Below are 6,319 nucleotides of genomic sequence, written 5' to 3' on the forward strand. Positions count from 1 at the left end.
GACCAGTGTCAGAGATGCAATATTTAATTGAATATAGTTTATTGAGGAAAGTTAGTCTGAAGCAAGAAGGAAAGATACTTCCGAAATCCTGCGGCAGTTCCTCTGTGAGTGCTCCATGCAGGCAGTTTTCGTACAATTTCTCTCACCATTTGGTGTTCAGTCAACAAGCAAATTTTACCATGGTAACAACTCTAGCGTAAGAGACATTCACAGCAGTGCTCCACTTGACTTGCATGCATCTTCTTCGACTCCGGTGATTCATTCCTTTGGTTGACGAAGAGACAGAGGATTGCTTTCTTTGCTTGGTCTTTCCCTCTTCCCTCCAGTCTTTCCAAGACCAATTGTTGCCTTCAGACTTCCAAACACTTTCTATTGTAATGTGTGTCATAGGCTTCCCCTTAAATTTCTTGAGCTCACACATTGTATTCTTTCAGAATCAATAACAACTCCAGAGGGAAGGAGGAAAGAGAAGAGAGAGGGCAGGAGCAAGATGCCCCAAATAGAGAACTCCAGGGAGAGGGAATTATGCAAGAGTGCAAAGAAGAAGAAGAAGAAGAGGAAGAGATTGGATTTATACCCCGCCCTTCACTACCCAAAGGTGTCTCAGAGTGGCTTACAAACTCCTTTCCCTTCCCCTCCCCACAACAGACACCCTGTGAGGTATGTGGGGCTGAGAGAGCTCTGACAGAAACTGCTCTTTTTCAAGAACAGCTGTGCCAGAACTATGGCTTGCCCAAGGTCATCCAGCAGGTGCAAGTAGAGGAGTGGGGAACCAAACCCAGTTCTCCCAGATTAGAGTCCGCGCACGTAACCACTACACCAAACTGGCTCCTGGCAACTGTTGTCCCAATTAAGTGCAGATGGGCACCCTATATGGAGCTTTCTAAAAGAAGAACAAGATAGAACCATAGAATAAACTATCAGGCAGTGTGCAGATGTACTTGCATACAAGAGTGGTTTTGTGGATGAGTGGGTGGTAAGATCCAGAAGTTGTGGGTGGTGCACGGAAGGAGAGTGTGGACGGGTGGGTGGTAGAATGGGGGCACATCTAATATTTTCCCCTGGGAGGAAGAGGAGACAAGGCGCAGCTTTGACTCCTCCCTAAAATCCAAAGCCAGAGGTGATGCAACAACCAAGTGCATGGAAAGGCCCAATCCCTGGAGAAGCTGTCAATTCCTTGGCCACTGCAGCCCACTCTAGTGCTGGAACACTGGACAGAAACTACAGCAACATGGGAGGTGAGGTACAGGACTGAATGCTGGAATTAACTCTAGAACCTGTCTGGAAAGCCAGGTTGGAAGGCTAACTGCTGACAAGCTCTGACTCCAAATCACGTCTTGCTGATAGCACTATTTGATTTGTTTCAGAGCAATATTTACACAGGAATTATTGTACATAGAGTTGAGCAGAGACTATGTCAATATTAAGCTTGTGGGCAGCTGTAAAACGTACAGCTGGTTCTGGCCATTCCTTCTCAAACGCTCCCACCTTTACTGTGGCCGCGAAGCCACTAAAAATGACTGAACAGATACTCTGCGAAACGTTTTAAATGTAGGCATCAGTCTTCAAACCATTTACTGTACAGTCACAGCTGAGAGGCCAACAGGACATCACCACTTTTGTCAAAGCAAGCACTAGTGCATGGTTAGATTGCAATGAGAAGCTAGGCAAGTGGCTTGCAGAATAGAGATGGCAACCCTAGGGACCTTTTCCTTGGAGTAAGCCCCCACTGAATAACATGGAGATTACTTCTGAGTAGACCTGTTTAGGATTGTACCCATTAAGTCTTCCTTAATGATATATTTTGGGTTAAAGAGGTGCATATAAATGATGCATCCTGCCCAATCATTTCAATTTGGCCTGCAGAAGAAAAATCCCCACACAAGGATGCCCTGTATTGTTAACATGGCACTGTGGTTTGTGGCAGCTTCACATGTGCATGTAACTATTGCCAGTTCAGCAGCCTGTGTTGAGCAGGTGTCACCATACAGAAGTGCATGGGCAAAGTGCTCATTTTAAGCAAAATTCTTACAGGGTGTGCTCCCCCCCCAGGGGGCAGGCAGAAGGACATCATAACTGGCTTCCATAGGCAGCAGAGACTCACCAGATGCAATGGTGTTCCTTAATTACCTCTTTATTAGATTTGGCAAAGTCCACACAGGTTTCCTCATCAGCACGGGTATGGCAAATGCATAGGTTTGCCATTTTTTAATCTGCCAGGGCTGCTACGTCTTTAACAACTGCATCGTAGTGCTCCAGCTTCATGCTCTGCAAGTTTCAAGGGTCCATATCTGTCTGTCTGTCCGTCAAAAATCTTGCGAATACCTTTCCAGAGAGGGAAAAGCATAAAAGACCTGCTTCTGCAAGTGCCTTTTTGCTCACAGTTCATGAGGTCCAACCTTATTATATTAACAATGTTTAATTAATTATTGGGTGTCCACCTCTTAGCCAGACCTCACAGAAATGAATGGGAGAAGAGAAAGCAGAATTCCTCCCATGACTTTCCAGGTTTGCACAGGTTGTATGTGCATAGTGCTCCAGTCCAACCCATTTGTGGCTGAACTTAGCTGTAAATTGATCCCCACAGCAAGAGACCCAATAAGTCATGTGTGACTACACTGCTTGTGGATCATCCTCAGTCTCCTTAATCTGGAAAATAAAGGTCAGACACCAGGGCGGCCATCATGTATGCTTGGTGCACATAACGTTGTACTCAAACCTGCAATTTAAAAAGACCAACACCATCATGTGCTGATATGTCCCCCATGGTCCCGCAGGTGTGCAGAGATTTCTTCATGTCTACAAGGAACAAAACCTGCTTCCATAAGTGGATTAGGACTCCCTACCCCTTTCCTGCTACAGCCCATAATGATCCCCAAAATCTGTTCCTGAGGGAGAAGGGCCCCCAACAGTGTGAGGGGGAGTCAGTGTGTGGTCTGCACCAAGGGTGGTCAGTTGTAAAAAGCCTCATTACCATAAACTTTCCACAGGCTGCAAACCACTGCATTTCCCATGCATTGTTCTTTTTAGCTTCTAAAAATCTCTAGCAAAAAAAGCCAGGCAAGTTTCTTTCTTTCTTTCTTTGACACATCTGGCTAGCCAAGGAGAGCAAGTGCTGAGAATGCACTGGGAACGGAAACTGACTCAATAAAAACTTGTACAACTGTAGGGAATTGCTGCTGCTGCTGCTCTCTGCCATCTCTGTTGCTGCTGCTCTCTGTTCTGCTAGTCTGAATTTTTCCTTCCAGCTTTTGAGGACACAGAAGTTGTATCCCACACTGAAACTTTTTCCCCATGTGTCATTGTATTTCTTTGGTAACCTGACGGAGCATGATATCGTTTATCGTGAATCTCTGCCTCTTCCCATAGTCCACAACCATGGAAGGTACAAAGCAGGAGTTTTCCTCACCTCCTCCATTTCCTTACTGTCTTCAGATTTGTGTACAAAAGACGGGGTGTACATGTGCAAGCCTTCTCATATGGCGAAAATCTTTCAAAATGAAAAAGTACAAGATTTTTCATTGGAGGAATGACAAAGAAGGGCATGCAGTGCTTAAAGAATCCATACCCGACTCCAACCTTTTCTACATGGGTTATTTGGCCCAGGTGCAATGCTATCAGGAGGCCATTTCCACCCCTGCTTCCCTACAGCAACATGATGCATTCCGGCACCTCCTGAGTTTTCCCCAGCTTTTCTTTCACAAATCTACTTTGCTCTGAAGTTTGAGGAATGATCATAGCCAAGCCTCGATGGCTGTCATGTAGGTGGGAAAGTCTGGATTTTCCCAGTTTCTGCCCACACAGCAGCCATTTCCCCTTCCTCAGTCCCTAAAATGGCTTGAATTACGAGCAACAGTACTGATGCCTGTTGCAGAAGCAACAACTGTGGAAAGGCAGCACAAGCAACCGCTGTGGTGGGACCAACATCCACTGTAGGAAGAGAGCAGGTAGTGATGTCAAGAAAGTGGAATCAGCCGGGGAAGGGGAAATAGAGCCAAACCCATTTCATAAAGTACTGGGCTCAGTGCAAACCACCATAAACTTATGTGCACAGAGAACCACTAACACATAACGTGGCACCCCACTGTCTTTCAGTCAGATCCAGCTTGCGGTTTCCCTTCAGCTCCCATGTGTGTGGTCCCTGTTTCAGAGAGCAACTGCCAAATGTAGGGAGAAAGGGATCTGGCCTCTCCCTTGTGCCATTTCTACTCTCTGATATGGCCCAGTGGGCCACTATTAAGAAAAACCACATCCTTTCTGTCCGTTTCAGGTAAGTCCCATTTCAGATTGGGAATTGATGAGAACTTGCGCCTTTCAGTCAGAATGGTGACTCCAGCACAGCCTGTGTCAAACCGTATGCCTATCCATATGCCTATCTAACAGCTTCAAAAGGGAATTAGATAAGCATATGGAGCAGAGGTCCATCAGTGGCTATTAGCCACAAGGTATAGATGGGGGACTCTGGGGCAAAGTGATGCTCTGTCTTCTTGGTGCTTGGGGGGGGGTCAACAGTGGGAGGGCTTCTAATGTCCTGGCCCCACTGCTGGACCTCCTGATGGCACTGGTATTTCTGGCCACTGTGTGACACAGAGTGTTGGACTGGATGGGCCTTTGGCCTGATCCAACATTGGTGTCTCTTATGTTCTTATGTTCTTATGAAATGCACGAATCAACCAAAATGTGCAAATCAGCTCAAGTACACCACAGCCCATTACGGGAAATGAAATGACTGGACCAGTGGGTATGTTTCAGGAAAAATATCAGGATCCAAGTCTGTCACACAGATGGGGCTCCCCTCTTACTCACCTGGGAATTCTTTTTCTTAAATGCAGACCTGCTGCTGGCAAGAAACTTAAACAACAGATTTGCCAATGGGCTGCGAAAAAAGTTAACGGTGCGCATGGCTGCCACTGCTAATGGCCATTGTGGACAGGGTGCTTCCTACATAAGCCACAGGTTGCAGCAAGCCCTAATAGTCACCAGAATCAGTCCTGATATGAGAGCCTGTCGCCTCCCTTGGAGAGAGTATGAGCCTGAAGTTCTTGCTCAGTTGCCAGGTTTAATCTAAATGTATGCAGAAACAATAGGTGGAAACCTTATCTTAAAATGTTGGGGAGGAGGGAGTTTTTACTTCAGCGCATTTACTCAGGAAGAAAGCATAACAGCAGGAGACTTTTCACCACTTATCATTGAGAGGGCTCATTTTGTTTGTGCAATGAGTATACAATGTAGCTCTTAGTCTCCCTCTTGACCTTTGAACCATGGCCTTTTTCACTTGACCCCTCATAAATCCAAACCGGGAACAAAGAGCCCAATTCTGGCTCTAATGAAATCAGCCAAAGGGCGCTCCTCAAGTCAATGAGGACAGGATTGGACCCCCTCCACAGACCAGCTGGCGGAGAGTGCCATCTGAACAAAGCTGTCTCCAGCAATGTTTTGCCAGCCACCAAGGAAAAAGGACAAAGGGTGCAAACACATGGCACAGCCTCAGGGAGCGACTTCAGTCGCATCCAAGAAATCTTTTAGTTGCCTCCATGCAGCCCCATAGCTATGGATTTTTTGCAGAGGGGGCCTTGGGGGGCACCACCAGCTAATTACATCAAAGGCTCCAGGGCAAGGGGGGCCCCTGCCTGGCGTGCACCCACACAGCCCCCACTAGAGCCTTCCTCTGAGGTGAGCCAGAATCCCAATGTTAATAGACACTAAAAGTTCTAGAAAAGCTACCATGTTTTAAAAAAGAGAGAGCAGGAATCAAGCTTCCCCCCTCCCTCCCTCCCTCCCTCCCTCTCTCTCTCTCTCTCACACACACCTTTATTAGCATTACTCCTCCCTCACTCCTTCCCTGAGCCCAGGAGCCTGGAGCAGAAAATCCAACAGGAGGAACTAACTGCTGCAATCCAACCAATGTGTGTGTGACTCAGTCAACCACCAGTTGCTGCTGGGTCCTAAAGAGACTCATCTCATCGCAGATGAGCTCAAACAGGGAGATGCCGGGGCTCAGATCGATCAGGGGGTGAGGGGGCCGAAGGGAGGGAGGGGGAGCTGAAGATCAGGGGAGGGCCCCACAAAAACAGCGGCAGGACAGGCCCTGTGGGCCCCACGTTAGCTACGGGCCTGCCTCCATGACAAACTAGCAAGGATCAGGGGCGTAGACTTTCCAATTTCCCGGGGGGGGCTGGGGCTGGTCCGGAGGCATTACTGTGCTAGGAGCAAGGGTGGCTGGAACCAGTTGCCCCCGGGCAGGGGTCTTTTTGTAGAAAAAGAGCTGCCAGAGCTCATTAGCATAACTCATTAGCATATGCCACACCCCGACATCACT

The sequence above is a fragment of the Gekko japonicus genome, unplaced genomic scaffold, assembly GCF_001447785.1.
Source record: "Gekko japonicus isolate JY-2015 unplaced genomic scaffold, Gekko_japonicus_V1.1 scaffold852, whole genome shotgun sequence".
NCBI classification, from domain to species: domain Eukaryota; kingdom Metazoa; phylum Chordata; class Lepidosauria; order Squamata; family Gekkonidae; genus Gekko; species Gekko japonicus.